General features: G+C 39.3%; 1 protein-coding gene across 1 annotated transcript in view; it reads right to left on the minus strand.

Annotated features, from left to right (window-relative positions):
• Nucleotides 1-17,264, minus strand: part of BTBD7 (BTB domain containing 7) — an 89,010-nt gene that overhangs the window by 37,967 nt on the left and 33,779 nt on the right. The gene's annotated exons all lie outside the window — the stretch shown is intronic.

Consider the following 17,264-nt stretch of genomic DNA (forward strand, 5'->3'; position numbering starts at 1 on the left):
GGTTCGCAGAGTTGGCCACGACTTAACGACTGAACAACAGTTACTGTAATTAGGTTTTCTTGAAGAGGGCATCCACTGTACTGGGGTATTCTAATTCAAAAGCAAGTACAGGGATCTGTGGGGGTGAGAGAGGGTAGGAAACGAGCACAATCTTAAGAGAGCAGAGCAAAGATCATAAAGGGAACAGAAATGGCCAGTGACAACCTAAATGTATTGGGGTCTCTCACAGATCTCACAGATTTTAACAAGATCACACTTGTTAAAATGCTACATAAAATCAACCCTAGTACTCGATATGTGAAAAACTCAGAGGTTCATTCCTTTTTATCTAAAAACAAAAAATACCCCTTTATACCTATACCTTGTTTATTACCCCATCACTTCATGGCAAATACATTGTTTATACCCATCACTTCACAGCAAATAGATGGGGAAACGATGGAAACAGTGGGCTCCAAAATCACTGCAGATGGTGACTGCAGCCATGAAATTAAAAGATGCTTACTCCTTGGGAGAAAAGCGATGACCAACACAGACAGCATATTAAATAGCAGAGACATTATTTTGCCAACAAAAGTCCATCTAGTCAAAGCTACGGTTTTTCCAGTAGTTATGTACGGATGTGAGAGTTGGACTATGAAGAAAGGTGAGCAATGAAGAACTAATATTGGAGAAGACTCGTGAGAGTCTCTTGGACTACAAGGAGATCTAGCCAGTCCATCCTAAAGGAAATCAGTCCTGAATATTCACTGGAAGGACTGATGCTGAAGCTGAAACTCCAATACTTTGGCCACTTGATGCGAAGAACTGACTCCTTGGAAAAGACCCTGATGCAGGGAAAGATTGAAGGCAGGAGGAGAAGGGGACGACAGAGGATGAGATGTTTGGATGGCATCACCGACTCGATAGACATGAGTTTGAGTACGCTCTGGGAGTTGGTGATGAACAGGGAAGCCTGGCGTGCTGCAGTCCATGGGGTTGCAGAGTCGGACAGGGCTGAGCGAATGAACTGAACTGGTTTATTATTCTTAAACCATTTTCCCACTAGTAACAAAATTTAGTGTCCTTAATTCTATCATCATAATAAGGGAAAAATCCAAAGCGTTTGAGGGAGAGACATGTAATTAATGATTTTTAGAAAAGTTTTTGATATCTACTGGTTTAGTTATCTCCTCAGTATAATCATGTGCTCCATTTGAAACAATGCACCTCACAGATGACTTCCACTTACAGAAATCTTATTCTCTTTCTCCTTTAAATAGAAAACAATAGGTCTAGAGTTGAAAACCCAGGATTCAAATCTTGGCCTTAACACTTTCTAGTTGTAACCTCCAGTGACAGTATTTTCAAGCCTCAGTTTATCTGTAAAATAGAGAAAACACCTACCACAGAGGACAATGTGAACTGAAAGCTTACACAATACCTGGCAAAAAAATAGGTGTTCAAAAAAATTCTACTGAATAAACACATTAAATAGAGTATGGAATTTTTAAAAAGAATAGTGACTTTTGATGTGTAATTTATACAGTATTCTTGCCTTGAGAACCCCATGAACAGTATGAAAAGGCAAAATGATAGGATACTGAAAGAGGAACTCTCCAGGTCAGTAGGTGCCCAATATGCTACTGGAGATCAGTGTTGAAATAACTCCAGAAAGAATGAAGGGATGGAGACAAAGCAAAAACAATACCCAGCTGTGGATGTGACTAGTGATAGAAGCAAGGTCTGATGCTGTAAAGAGCAATAATGCATAGGAACCTGGAATGTCAGGTCCATGAATCAAGGCAAATTGGAAGTGGTCAAACAAGAGATGGCAAGAGTGAATGTCGACATTCTAGGAATCAGCGAACTGAAATGCACTGGAATGGGTGAATTTAACTCAGATGACCATTATATCTACTACTGCAGGCAGGAATCCCTCAGAAGAAATGGAGTGGCCATCATGGTCAACAAAAGAGTCCGAAATGCAGTACTTGGATGCAATCTCAAAAATGACAGAATGATCTCTCTTCGTTTCCAAGGCAAACCATTCAATATCACAGTAATCCAAGTCTATGCCCCAACCAGTAACACTGAAGAAGCTGAAGCTGAATGGTTCTATGAAGACCTACAAGACCTTTTAGAACTAATACCCAAAAAAGATGTCCTTTTCATTATAGGGGTCTAGAATGCAAAAGTAGGAAGTCAAGAAACACCTGGAGTAACAGGCAAATCTGGCCTTGGAATACGGAATGAAGCAGGGCAAAGACTAATAGAGTTTTGCCAAGAAAATGCACTGGTCATAGCAAACACCCTCTTCTGACAACACAAGAGAAGACTCTATACATGGACATCACCAGATGGTCAACACCGAAATCAGATTGATTATATTCTTTGCAGCCAAAGATGGAGAAGCTCTATACAGTCAGCAAAAACAAGACCAGGAGCTGACTGTGGCTCAGATCATGAACTCCTTATTGCCAAATTCAGACGTAAATTAAAGAAAGTAGGGAAAATCACTAGACCATTCAGGTATGGCCTAAATCAAATCCCTTATGATTATACAGTGGAAGTGAGAAATAGATTTAAGGGCCTAGATCTGATAGATAGAGTGCCTGATGAACTATGGAAGGAGGTTCGTGGCATTGTACAGGAGACAGGGATCAAGACCATCCCCATGGAAAAGAAATGCAAAAAAGCAAAATGGCTGTCTGGGGAGGCCTTAGAAATAGCTGTGAAAAGAAGAGAAGTGAAAAGCGAAGGAGAAAAGGAAAGATATAAACATCTGAATGCAGAGTTCCAAAGAATAGCAAGAAGAGATAAGAAAGCCTTCCTCAGTGATCAATGCAAAGAAATAGAGGAAAACAACAGAATGGGAAAGACTAGGGATCTCTTCAAGAAAATCAGAGATACCAAAGGAACATTTCATGCAAAGATGAGCTAGATAAAGGACAGAAATGGTATGGACCTAACAGAAGCAGAAGATATTAAGAAGAGATGGCAAGAATACATAGAAGAACTGTACAAAAAAGATCTTCACGACCCAGATAATCACGATGGTGTGATCACTGACCTAGAGCCAGACATCCTGGAATGTGAAGTCAAGTGGGCCTTAGAAAGCATCACTACGAACAAAGCTAGTGGAGGTGATGGAATTCCAGTTGAGCTATTCCAAATCCTGAAAGATGATGCTGTGAAAGTGTTGCACTCAATATGCCAGCAAATTTGGAAAACTCAGCAGTGGCCACAGGACTGGAAAAGGGCAGTTTTCATTCCAATCCCAAAGAAAGGCAATGCCAAAGAATGCTCAAACTACTGCACAATTGCACTCATCTCACACGCTAGTAAAGTCATGCTCAAAATTCTCCAAGCCAGGCTTCAACAATATGTGAACCATGAACTTCCTGATGTTCAAGCTGGTTTTAGAAAAGGCAGAGGAACCAGAGATCAAATTGCCAACATCCGCTGGATCATGGAAAAAGCAAGAGAGTTTCAGAAAAGCATCTATTTCTGCTTTATTGACTATGCCAAAGCCTTTGACTGTGTGGATCACAATAAACTGTAGAAAATTCTGAAAGAAATGGGAATACCAGAACACCTGATCTGCCTCTTGAGAAATTTGTATGCAGGTCAGGAAGCAACACTTAGAACTGGACATGGAACAACAGACTGGTTCCAAATAGGAAAAGGAGTTCGTCAAGGCTGTATATTGTCACCCTGTTTATTTAACTTACATGCAGAGTACATCATGAGAAACGCTGGACTGGAAGAAACACAAGCTGGAATCAAGATTGCTGGGAGAAATATCAATAACCTCAGATATGCAGATGACACCACCCTTATGGCAGAAAGTGAAGAGGAACTCAAAAGCCTCTTGATGAAAGTGAAAGTGGAGAGCGAAAAAGTTGGCTTAAAGCTCAGCATTCAGAAAACAAAGATCATGGCATCCAGTCCCATCACTTCATGGGAAATGGATGGGGAAACAGTGGAAACAGTGTCAGATTTTATTTTTCTGGGCTCCAAAATCACTGCAGATGGTGACTGCAGCCAAGAAATTAAAAGACGCTTACTCCTTGGAAGGAAAGTTATGACCAACCTAGATAGCATATTCAAAAGCAGAGACATTACTTTGTCATCAAAGGTCCGGCTAGTCAAGGCTATGGTTTTTCCAGTGGTCATGTATGGATGTGAGAGTTGGACTGTGAAGAAGGCTGAGTGCCGAAGAATTGATGCTTTTGAACTGTGGTGTTGGAGAAGACTCTTGAAGAGTCCCATGGACTGCAAGGAGATCCAACCAGTCCATTCTGAAGGAGATCAGCCCTGGGATTTCTTTGGAAGGAATGATGCTAAAGCTGAAACTCCAGTACCTTGGCCACCTCATGTGAAGAGTTGACTCATTGGAAAAGACTCTGATGCTGGGAGGGATTGGGGGCAGGAGGAGAAGGGGACGACAGAGGATGAGATGGCTGGATGGCATCACTGACTAGATGGACGTGAGTCTGAGTGAACTCCGGGAGTTGGTGATGGACAGGGAGGCCTGGCGTGCTGCGATTCATGGGGTTGCAAAGAGTCGGACCCGACTGAGTGACTGATCTGATCTTATACAGATTTTATCTGCTTAAAGAAAGTATACATTTAAAATAAAAACACTATTTCTGGAAAAATTCTGATGGTTTCCACCTGCATGCTTCAACCAAAGAGATCTTTCAGAAAATATAAATTTAATCAGGTCACATGCTCAGGATAAAACCAAACGTCTCAGCGTGGTATACCAAGTTCTTTATTACCTAGCCGTGCTGGTTGCTACAGCCTCATTTCTTGCTACATCATACCTCTCTCTCATCTCTGCAACCCCTACAACCTCCCCACCAAAACCAGAAGTGCTCTCCCTTATCTCTAGACCTTGCCACCTGAAGTTCCTTCTGCTTGATATGGGCCTCTTTATCTCCAATCTTTATTTACTTAACTCCTATTCATTCTCCAGGTCACAACTTCTCTGTACAGTTCTTCTAGATACCGTCCCTCCTTCCCTAACTCCATATATTGAGGTTAGGACTTCTCTCTTCCTATGTGCTCCCTACTGGTCAGGGCTTTACTCTATTGGGGCATTTATACATCGGAACTGCCTACTGGCACCCACCACCAGACTATCTAATTCATTACTTACTCTCAGAGTCTGGCATACAGTAAGAGCTCAGTTAAGTGTTTGCTAAATGAGTAAGTCTAGGAATCACAGTGCTAATTCTACAGAAAGATCCACTGGAATCAAGGTTCTATTCCTCCCTCCCTCAACAATGTTCCATTTTTACCTTTGAAAGCTCAGGCAGCTGTTACTCTCTCAGGTTTACAGACCTATTGTGATGACCAGGTTTACAACATTCTGTCTACTTCTATTTCACTTAGTACTTCTAGAAATCTGATAATTAAAAGGTAGGTTAGGACGGGGTTCACACCACTGAAGACTTCAGATACCTAATACTTTTACTTACATTTACAAACAAAAACTATCAATCCAGAATTTGAGATGAGGCATAAAAAAAGCAATTAATCATACATTTCTGAACCTTTCACAATTAGATACAAGCTCATTAGATATAAGCTCAGAAAGATATCAAGGTTTAAAAAACCAATATGACGCCCATCTATTTTCTACAAATAGTTTAGTGAATCAGGTTCCAAAATTCAGTACTGTCTTTTATGGGGGCCGAGCCATGTGGCATGTGGGATCTTGATTTCCCAACCAGGGAAAGAACCAGCACCGCCGTGCAGTGGAATCACAGAGTCTTAACCACTGGATTGCCGTGGAAGTACCAGCATTGTTCTTCAATGCAAACGTTAATAGGACATAACTCTGACAGTGAAAACAGTGTTAAATCAAACCCACTTCAGGGGCCTATTACGGTTGAAGAGGAACTTGGTTAAAAACAAAGACATGTAAGTGTGCAAACAGTGTTTTCAGTTTTCTGGCACAACTTTCAGATGTGTGGATGTTTTACCTTCAAGTGCCTTGACATGTAAAAACATTTACTGGAAGTCTTATGGACATGTCCATGCTAAGCATGAAACATAAAAATGTTTTAGTGAAGAGAACAAAAACAGAGCTCAAAGCCTTGTAATTTATCAAAGCTACCCGCTTCATGGAGACATACTTAGTGAGGTTAGCTCATGTTAACTTATAATAGAAATTGATACTCCTCTTCATCTAAATATGAGAAAAAATAGTTGTGAGGCAAGAACTTTCTAGTCAGTTTATATTCACTGAATATTTTAGCCGGTCCATAAATTAACACTCTAAGAGGAGATATTTATAAAAAGGTACTATTCGTCAACAGTGTTTTTCACTGAGGAGTGAGTCTAAAGGGTTTTTAAAACAACTTTTGTATTATTTGAATTATCTGAATATCCAATCAGGGCATCCTTTATATTTTTAGAAACAAAAATATAGTTATTAAAATAAAGTGTTAGTCACTCAATCTTTGCGACCTCATGGACGACAGCCCACCATGCTCCTCTCTCCATGGAATTCTCCAGGCAAGAGTACTGGAGTGGATTGCCATTCCCTTCTCCAGGGCATCTTCCCAACTCAGGGACTGAACCTGGCTCTCCCACTTTGCAGGCAGATTCTTTACCCTCTGAGCACTAGGGAAGCCTGGGTAGCTATTCTTTACTGACATCATTTCCCCAAAGTTTATTAAGTATGTAAAAAGCAAGACACAGGATAACATGTATAGTGTGGTACTATTATATCACAACAGAACAAGAGATGCACTGAAATATACAAACACATTCAAAAATATTCAGAGGTTTGTAAGAAAACTCAAAACTGTTCAAAGTCTGTCATCAATATGCATTTGGGGAAAGGAGTGGTAGTAGATGAAAATACGGTTTCTCGATGAGTGTTACTGAACACACGGTCTAAAGTTTCTTAAAGTGTAAAGTAAAGGGACTTCCCTGGCGCTCCAGTGGTTAGGACTCTGTCTTTCCACTGCAGGCGGCACAGATCTGATCCCTGGTTGTGGAACTAAGATCCCATCCTCCATCCCCACCACCCCAAAAAAGGAAAAAAATATAATAGAAGCTTCACTACTTCATACAGAGTTGGTGCTCAGTAAATGTTTGTTTTGCAGTCCTTTTTTTGATCAGTAGATGTGGCCTTGGAGAAGTAACAAGTTACTCACCTCATCTCTAAAACAAGCAGGATGATAGCAGTTACCACACAAGCTACTGTAAAGCTTAAGGGAGGTCTTACACATCACGAATTTAGCCCAATGTTTTGCACACAGTAACAGCTAAATATTCTAATCTATCTGAATTTCTAGAACAGTTTTCTCCAGCCACTTCCAAAACCAGAAGTGGACAAAATGCTTGTGTCTGGTCAGAGTTCTTCTACTTTGGATTTTTTAGGAGTTAAGTGCAATATTTGGTTTTACGGCAGAAATGGCAACTTTGTATCTCAAAACTGAGTTTGAAAAGGCAGGAGACTTGTTGAATACAGAGGCTCTTCCTTCTGTCATTTTCCTTCCTCACTTACTAACACCCTCTCCCAATCCTGTTTTCCATGTATCAGTCTAAGATGCATCTTAGACTGCATTCGTTTCTGCACTTCTTGGCAACAGAAAGCATAAGAGGAGTAGTCAAAATCTGACAATGGCAGAGTTAGAAAAATAAAAATAACTTGCGGCTTTAGGAAATGGCCCATTCAGGCCGTTTTCTCAGCGTTTCTAAGAGAAAAAGGGACTATAACCGAATCAAAGCAAAATGGGAGTTTACACTAAAAAGCCCACCACCGCAGGGAACACTGTATGTACCATTTTTTTTTAATGGCTCTGTTTTGCCATCTAACACTGGATATTTCTTGCAATTGTATCATTGTTTTTTAAAAAGTCTTAATTAATCTGGTAAACTTTTTAGACTTTGGAAACTTGAAACTGTGCTGTCAAATGATGTGTACGGAAAATAACTCAATGCTTATCTTCAGAAATTGTCTACTAAGAGTTAATGTAAATAAATTTAAAAACCATTTGTTAAAGCCCAACTGTGAGCCAGGCACAGTGTTTGGTGCCTGCACTTCTATGAAGAGGAATAAATGAGCTCAGGCTGAGGAATCTAGACAGAATTTACATGGTTAGTATGTGGCAGAGGCAGTATGAGAACACAGATCTAACTCCAGACTTCATATTTATAAAATATTAATACCATTAAATTTGGGCATTGTTATGTACCTCTGAATCTCTCTGGGCAAATGGAAGACCCATTCTGCAAGCTTCATGGGGCTGCTGTAAAAATGACATTAAGCAGCATATGCTTGCAGTTCAAGATGGTGGGTAGAAGGATCTATGCTCATCTCCTCTTGCGAGAGCACCAAAATTTCAACTAGCTGTTGAACAACCATCCACAGGAGGACACTGGAACCCACTAATAAAGATACCCCACATCCAAAGACAAAGAAGAAGCTGCAGTGAGATGGTAGGAGAGGCGTAATCATGATATAATCAAATCCCATACCCGCTGGGTAGGTGGCCCACAGACTAAACAACAATAATACCAATGAAGTTGTCACACTATTGTTGAAGGTTACATTCTGAACCTAAGTCAGGATTCCCAGCCTGGGGATCCGACAAAGGAACTGGGAATCCCAAGGGAATTTGGCCCTGAGGGCCAGAGGGATTTGATTAAAGGCTTTCCAGGGACTGACCGGAGAAGGCAATGGCACCCCACTCCAGTACTCTTGACTGGAAAATCCCATGGACGGAGGAGCCTGGTGGGCTGCAGTCCATGGGGTTGCTAAGAGTCGGACTCGACTGAGCGACTTCACTTTCACTTTTATGCATTGGAGAAGGAAATGGCAACCCACTCCAGTGTTCTTGACTGGAGAATCCCAGGGACGGGGGAGCCTGGTGGGCTGCCGTCTACGGGGTCACACAGAGTCGGACATGACTGAAGCAACGCAGCAGCAGCACCAGCAGCAGCAGCAGGCACTGACTGAACTAAATGTGAAATAAGTACAGTTGTATGGTAGTTTTAATGTTCTTTGGCATTGACCTTTGGGATTGCTCTTCAGTCCCTGGAAAGCTCGCACAGGGTTGGACACGACTGCTGCGACTTAGCAGCAGCAGCAGCATGGACCAAGAAAGTAAAGAGCTGATGAGACAATTTTATTAGAAATTTAACTTAAAACTGAGTTTAACAGTACAGAAGTATACATCACTTAGACCACATATAAATTTATTTTTATAATAATACTTGATATTTATCTCCTTGATTTAGGCTCACTGTTCTCTCTTTTTTACAACTAGGGTTAAACATTGATTACACTCTCCCCTTTTTTAAAAGAAAAAGTTATGCAGTCTGCATGGGTACTAAAGATAATTCAAAATATATAACTGAGAGTCTATTAAGAGCAAAGGCCTGTGTTAGGTTCTTTGGGTGATTCAAAGATGACTCAGATTTGGAACTTGTCTTTAGAGAATATAGTTGGTACAAGTTGGTAGAGGAAAGTTACACAGGTTAATTTCAAAACAAGTCAGAAGATGTAAAAACCTAAAAGAATGATAAAAGAAGTGTTTTAGAGGTTTGCAAGAAGCAGGAACACTTAATCTGCAATGCCTAAGACAAAACACGGGAAGTAGAATATGAGTTTGGTCGTAAAGGCAAGGCTAGAATTTAGACATTTAGTGAACAAAGTCAAAGATACTATAAAACCAAAGAACAGTGTGCGCAGAGGGTCAGAGGTGAAGAGTTTATATGAACAAGTTTTTGGAGAAGGAAATGGCAACCCAGTGTTCTTGCCTGGAGAATCCCAGGGACGGGGGAGCCTGGTAGGCTGCCTTCTATGGGGTTGCACAGAGTTGGACACGACTGAAGAGACTTAGCAGCAGCAGCAGCAGCAGCAGTAGCAGCAGCATGAACAAGTTTGAGTTATAAAATAAAATGTGGAATTAAATATTTTAAATATTACACATTGGAACCTTATTCACAATTTTGAGTTAAGTGCTAAATTTCATTATGATTAAAGATGTATAACTTGAGTCATTTGAACTGCCATTCCTGAAACAGGAATTCTTCAACCATATCCCATGTTTAACTGAAACCTGTATTTACTACTTTGATCTGTTGATGATGGTATTTAACTTAGCTCCACTGTTCTCTAGCAAGTATATCCAGACTAAGCTGCCGAAGAGGAAACAATTAGAGGGAGAAGCAAAATGAACTACCAGAGCAACCAAATGGAGACAGAAGGGAGCGTGTTAACATGGGGACAATGGAGAGGATGGGAAGAGGGAGGAATGGATTAGAGTGGGGCCAGTTTTTGTTATTCGGTATTTGTATCAAGTCACATACTCCTGGAATCTGACCAAGTTGCTAAGAGAAAAAATTAGGTCATTGCTTTCAGTTGTTTCTCTGTTAAGAGTTTTAATTCAATAAAGTATAATCACATGCATTACAACTAAAAACAGGGGCAATGCATTTCAGAAGCTATTTTGGAACTAAAGCTATAAATAAACTTCATATTCCAAAGACTGAAAAATACATTTTTGATCAATATAAAAAAAACAAATCTGTATTTTAGAGCACACAACTGTAAGACACCCCTGACTGGAATACGCATGCAGATGCTGGTGCTAACTCAACAGTATTTATGAAAAGGAAACAGAAGCTCTACTGGCCTGTGGGTTGTTAAAGTTCATGAGAAAATCTATAGTTCCCCTAAAGAGTCAGTATTTACTAAAAGAATTACAAATCAATAAATAATACATTCTCACTGTTCTCACGTTTTCAGAGCTGTTTATGCAGTGTATTCTAAGGTCATTGTGTAAAGTCAGTGATTAAACACCTGGTCCTTCATCTGAAGCTCTTCCAATCTAGTCATTTATTTTGGAATTTTATACACTAGTCTTTCAATATAGTTACTGTTATGAACTAGGCTTCTAAGCTGCAACCACAGAAAACAACTTCAGTTGGCTTAAACAGAAAAGGAATTTATCTGAAAGGATACTGCGAGCCCAGAGTTGCTGGGAAAGTTGGAGAGCGGGCTCAGAGTACAAACAACAAAGGAAGACTGCGAGTTGAGTACTATAGCACAGAACAGCCCAGCGAGGGCCCCTTGTGGCCTGGGACCCAGGCCAAAACTGCCCCTGGACAGTGAACGCCATCACTGGCGCCACTGACACTGATTCCTCTGCTTTTCCACTAGGTGTTGCTGTTCCCACCGTGCTTCCAGAAAGAATTCTCTACAGTCCCCAAATCTCTGTGCCATCAATGCTCTAGATTCAAAAAGTCTAGGTCACGTGGGGGAGCCCTGACCACAGAGAAGACTGAGAAAACACTGGGAGGCGGGCTCTGTCTTCTATCAAGACCTACGTGGTATGGAACTGCCCAACGCAAAGAAGGAGTTCCTCACTCGGGGCTGCTGAAAAAGTCAAATAACTGACCTGGGAATACTTGTCTATCCAGGAAAGAATGGCCTGCTCAGCACAAAGCCCTCTGTTCTCTGGCTAAGTGCTCGGAAGCAGTCTGAGTGGTGACCTACCCAGCTAGCCCACAATTCCCCCACCCCCAAGCAGTTCAGTCCCAACAGGCTCACAGCTGAGATTGCTCTGAGTTGTTCCTACACCAGTCTGGTTGGCTCCTACAACTAGGCCACAGTGGCCTCTCACTATCATTCTTAGACGTTGTTTTTCACACTGCTCCTGTCTCACCATGCTGATTCCTGGGCTTCAGGTTGGAAGAGCTGGTGTGGCTCACAGCTTCATCCCTTACAAGACTGGGAAAATGCTAGTTATTCATTTCTGAGCCCTGCCATACTCATAGGTTGTCAAGATAACCAAATGAGAGGAAAGTAAAGGCTCCATGTAGACCAAAATTATAAGCATGATCTCATTAATTAACAGCCCTGATAGGTATGATAAATTCCCTAGTTCTTCAGGACCGTGGCCAATCCAGATCTCTCTGGTTCTTCTGGGTACTGATGTCACATCTTTATTATAAAAAATTAATTTTGTAATCAAAGCAATATAGGCTCATAATTTACAAAGTCTTATACTTAGTAGCAATAAAAAGTGTACCCTAAAAGCAAAACCTTCTGCCCTTATCTCTCCTTCACTCAGTCTTGCTTCCCAGAGGCAACTATGCTCAATTTTTTAGTATCTATCTTCTGATATTTATCTCTTTATAATTATAATTTTATAAATTTTATTAAACCAACACTCAGTGTTCAAATCATAATGACTACTTAAATACTACTTACTGCTGAACCAAACTGTATACTAGAATTATATTTTCTTCCATATTTAACTTTAAATTTTCTTGGAAATTATTAATTTCTTCTTTTCTCACTTGCTTCACTTTTAATAAATTAGCAACAGCTAATTTTTCACAAGTGTACCAAAAGATCTGTAATACTTCTTTCAATGTCACTTGTCACTTAATTTTCAAACATTCAGGTAATTGGTCTCTTCCGAGATATCTACTTCTTGGACACTCTCCTCCTCCTCGCCCAGTCTAGACTAGATATCCACTACACCTAATGCACAGCTAGTATCTAGGATTTCCTTTTCTTCTTTCTGGTGTTAGACCCCATTTTTTGGGTCCAACACTTGCTGGTTCTTCGTTTACTTCATCATTTAGTGGAATACATCCTTAGTTGCTTCCTAAGTAGGGGTACAGGGGAGTTAAAATTTTTGAGGCATGACTGGAAAATGCATTTATTTAGCCTGACATTTGACTGACTGTTTGGCTTTGTGTTTAAAACAATTTTCCATCATCTTTTTAAAGGTACATTCAGTTGTTGCTACTGGAAAGTTCAGTATCATTGTTTCCTATTTCTTGTATGGAACTTACCCTTTCACCTCCCAATGATTTTACAATCTTCTCTTTTTCTCTGGTGTTTTCTAGTGACAGGGATGAAATTTTTAAAATATAGAAATCCCTTTAGCTTTGGCAATATTTATTACATTACTCCTTAGATACTGTCTTCTCTTCCATTTTCTCTAGTATATATTCTACAGCTGTTATTTAAGACGCTACAGTTTCTGGATGAATACTCGTTTTCTTATTTGTCTCCACTGTTGTCCATCTCTTTGCTAATCTGTTCTACTTTCCAGATTCCTTCAATTTTCCCTTCTAATCCTCCTACAATTTTCATTTCTAAAAGCTCCTCTTTTCACTTTTATAGCATCCTATGTATGTCTCGTTGTTCAATATTCTTTTATGTAAGGATATTTTGATTCTATTGACGTTTTCTTCTCTCCCTTCATTGTCTGTTTCCTCTAGCATGTGTTCTTATTTCTGTCTCAATCTGCAAGCTTTTCTCAAACATCCAGTGGAAGACTAAGGCAGTTTAACAGCTATTTGGAAGGTCTGTTGCACAAGCAGGCTTGCTGACTGCTGTCTTCCCTGTAGGACATCTGGAAGGCAAACCGGCTTTTTCACTGTATAACTCCTGAGCATCATTTCATCATGAAACCCCAAAGCAGGTCTATATATGCTCTTCATATAGACCACTTCGGCAGCACCAGTTTATTGTCTGCTATCTGTCCAGTTTGGACCAGAGCAGGGAAAGGTAGAGTGTGTAGGCTTTCACATAATTCCACATCTCAATCCTGTGCCTTATCCCCACCCTTCTTTATAGCTATTTCCAGATGTGGAATCTATTTTCCTTTCTTTGAAAATAAATCTCAGGACTCTCGTGTTTAGAAGGGAATTGAGGAGGCAGGTCAGGATTTGCCACCTAGCTGGAAACGACGTCAATGCAAGAACAGACAGGTGGATCACTTAAGCAGAATGAAAAGTGCTAAACCATGTATTCACGGGAGCTTAATAAAGGATAGCACACATGAGTAAGCTGAAGCCTCATTACCTGTTAATTCACCTCCCTAATAGTGATTGCCTACTTCTCTGAATAAAATACATTCTCAGTGTAAGCCAAGAATCCTCCCTTTTATCCACTTGCCAAATTACTCTGGCTGTCTGCCTATACTGCCTCTTTTTATGATGTTCTTAAAACTATTAAATCACCTCTCCACCTTGAAGAGCATATGTTGTCTCAATGTCCTAGCTTCCCTTGATAGAATTTGTCTCCTTTTAAAACTGGGCTTTAATTTTTAAAGTCAAACCTAATTTGGAATAAAAAGGTTAACTGTCATTAGTTCATAAACATTTACTCAGTGCCTATTATGCCCCAGGCACTGGGGATACAAGGATGAGAACAATATGATCTTATACTCAAGCTGCCAGTCTAGTCTCACAGGCTTTCTTAACCAGGAGTCTTCAACTGAATCAAAGAAGACAGAAAATTATTTTGGGGACTATTTTCTTAATTCTCTCCAAAATGGTATGTAACTAGTACCACACTAAATGCAGTGGAGAGATGCTAATTCATTACACGTAATAGATGCCTCAGAGTATTACAGGTTTAGTCTGCTTGCATAACTCTAGTTGAAACCTGAGTGACAAATGGCCAGATACAACAGTCTGATAAATAGTATGCACCAGTTTGCTAGGGATAAAATTACAGTAAAATCTTAAAAACAAGTTACTTAAAAAAAATTTTGCAAACTAGTCTCAATATGGGGTTTAGTCAATATAATAAAAAATTATTTTTTAAAACGTAAAAAGTTAGTTTTAGAAGAGACTGTGGTAGTGAATAATATATACTGTGATGATTTTCATTTAGCATTTAACATTTATTGAATGCTTACTATGTCCTGGGCACTGTTCAGATCAGTTGATATGTATTACTTCCTTTAATCCTCATAATCCTACCTCATAGTGTTACTATTCTTATTTCACAAATGGGAAAACAGGGGCTTAGAGATGACTTACTTTAAGGTTAAACAAGTTAAAACATGATAGTAAAGAATTCAAATCCAGTTTGTCTGGTTTCAGAGCCTGAGATCTTAAGCTTTATGGTATAAAATCCCTCTTCAAGTGACTAGTCTCCTTCCCGTGGGAATGGGGCAAAACTATGCTGGTTGGTTGGTTATATGGTTGGTTATGGTTGGTTATATGGTTGGTTATGGTTGGTTATATATAAACCCTAGTATGAACAGCCTAATGGGTATGGGAGAAAGGTAATGCCTACATGGTGTACAAAAAGCAAAACATCAAGTAACTCAAACTCTGTAGTTTGAAAAATGAAAAATTTGAATTTGAATAATACAGAGTCATGTATATCCAAATTTAAGGGAATATTTGCTTGCTTGTTTTAAGTAGCCAAAATTAAAGTTCTATAAGGAGTGTTGTTTTATAGCCCTAAATGTGCTCCAAAAAATAAAATTTCTAGCTACTGATAAATTATACGTATAAAAATTTAACTCAACATAAAAAAAAAAACCACTCTAGATCAAATATTATCCAAGATCCCAAGAGCTAGTTCACCATTTTACTTTCTGTTAAAAACTTAACAACAAAACAAAAAAAACTATACCAAGGGATGCTTTCCCAGTTTTAAAAACAGTAAAGTATACACAATACACTTTGGTTTCTTATTAAATGTTTCAAAAATAAAACCATTTTGAGAAAAGAGTGATATTACACCTTTATGGTAGTGCTGCAAACTGTTTTTCTGTAGAGGCATTTTCTGACAAATTTGGTTTTACAGAGTCAAAGAATGGTAGGGCAAGCTGCTAGGTTATTTTTAATAACATATTTTCCTATAGTCTGATATCTAATGGTCTATTACTCATAGTTTTTGTTTTGAACTAGCAAGAAAATATTTTAATGACATTTTGATTTGGCAATAAAACAAAATTAGTAATATTACTACACAGGAAATAGTAAAATAAGATTTTAAGATTCTTTATGTAATAGAAATCTCAACTTTTTTCACTCATGCTTATCATTGTCTTCCAATAATCTCTTCCATTTTATTACTGACATTGTTATTTAACTGGGGCTTTTATTTTTTTCAAAGTTCTACTGACTTGTTGATTCACCCACACAATACAGATTTTTTTCCAAACTAGAAAAATGTGCTTGCTGCTGCTGCTGCTAAGTCACTTCAGTCATGTCTGACTCTGTGCGACCCCATAGACGGCAGCCCACCAGGCTCCCCCATCCCTGGGATTCTCCAGGCAAGAACACTGGAGTAGGTTGCCATTTCCTTCTCCAATGCATGAAAGTGAAAAGTGAAAGAGAAGTCGCTCAGTCGTGTCTGACTCTTAGCGATCCCATGGACTGCAGCCTACCAGGCTCCTCTGTCCATGGGATTTTCCAGGCAAGAGTAGTGGAGAGTGGGGTGACACTGCCCTCTCCAGAAAAATGTGCTTAGTTTTCCTTATTTAAATATATATCTTTTACCCAAATCATGAATTCTCTGCTAATTTGCAACTTCTAGTGTTCTTTTAGCAAACACTCATCAGCTAAATTTCTGAAGTACCTTCATGTCATATAGCTTGTTTTCTTTTAATATACGATCATAGAAAGCTAAGAGTACATTCTGTGAAGACAGCAAATTCCCTTTCTCTCCCACGGAAGGTCACTTTCCAGCTCTGAAATGTTATGATTCTAATGTTTACCACAAATATACACTAAAAGATATATTCTTCTAGTGTAGCTGTAGTGCAATTATTTGCCTGTAACACAAAAAATGTGTCATTCCAACTTACTAATTTTAGTTTAAATTAAATGAAGGCGGCACATGAGTTTAAGAACAAACTGTGCTTTATACTCCATAAGCTATTGCTTGATGCACAGCTGAACTTGAAAAGATAAGAGAATATTTTAAAAATTTAAGTCAGAAACCTTGCCCAATTCTTTGATTCAAATAAATCTGTATCTAAATGAGACTATCTTCATTTTTGTAATGAACTTTCATTCTTATTCTAAATATTTAAGTATCAATAAGGCACCGAGTATCTATATGAGAATCTAAGTTACCCAACGAGTCTCAGACCAAGAATAACCTTGAAATCTGGCAAACAGGACTAGCTCAAAGCTCAAGAGCAGACAGGGCGGTAGCTGGGTCATTACATATTCTCACATCTATCATCTTACATTAGGGAAGAAAGAGCCTCAAGTCTCATTTATTCTTTTTTTTTTTTTTTTTTTAATATTTTTTTCATTTATTTGGCTGCACCAGGTCTTAGTTGCAGCATGTGGGATCTAGTTCCCTGACCAGGGATCAAACCTGGGCCCCCTGCTTTGGGAGCTGAGAGCGTTAACCACTGGACCAGCAGGGAAGTCCCTCATTTATTCTTAATCATTAGTTGTGAATGCTTGGTATTAATACCAAATGAAGAGCTACATTAACATTAACCCCCATTCTGTCTCAGATGTCATAACTA

This window comes from Bos indicus, chromosome 21 (genome assembly GCF_029378745.1).
Source record: "Bos indicus isolate NIAB-ARS_2022 breed Sahiwal x Tharparkar chromosome 21, NIAB-ARS_B.indTharparkar_mat_pri_1.0, whole genome shotgun sequence".
Classification (NCBI taxonomy): domain Eukaryota; kingdom Metazoa; phylum Chordata; class Mammalia; order Artiodactyla; family Bovidae; genus Bos; species Bos indicus.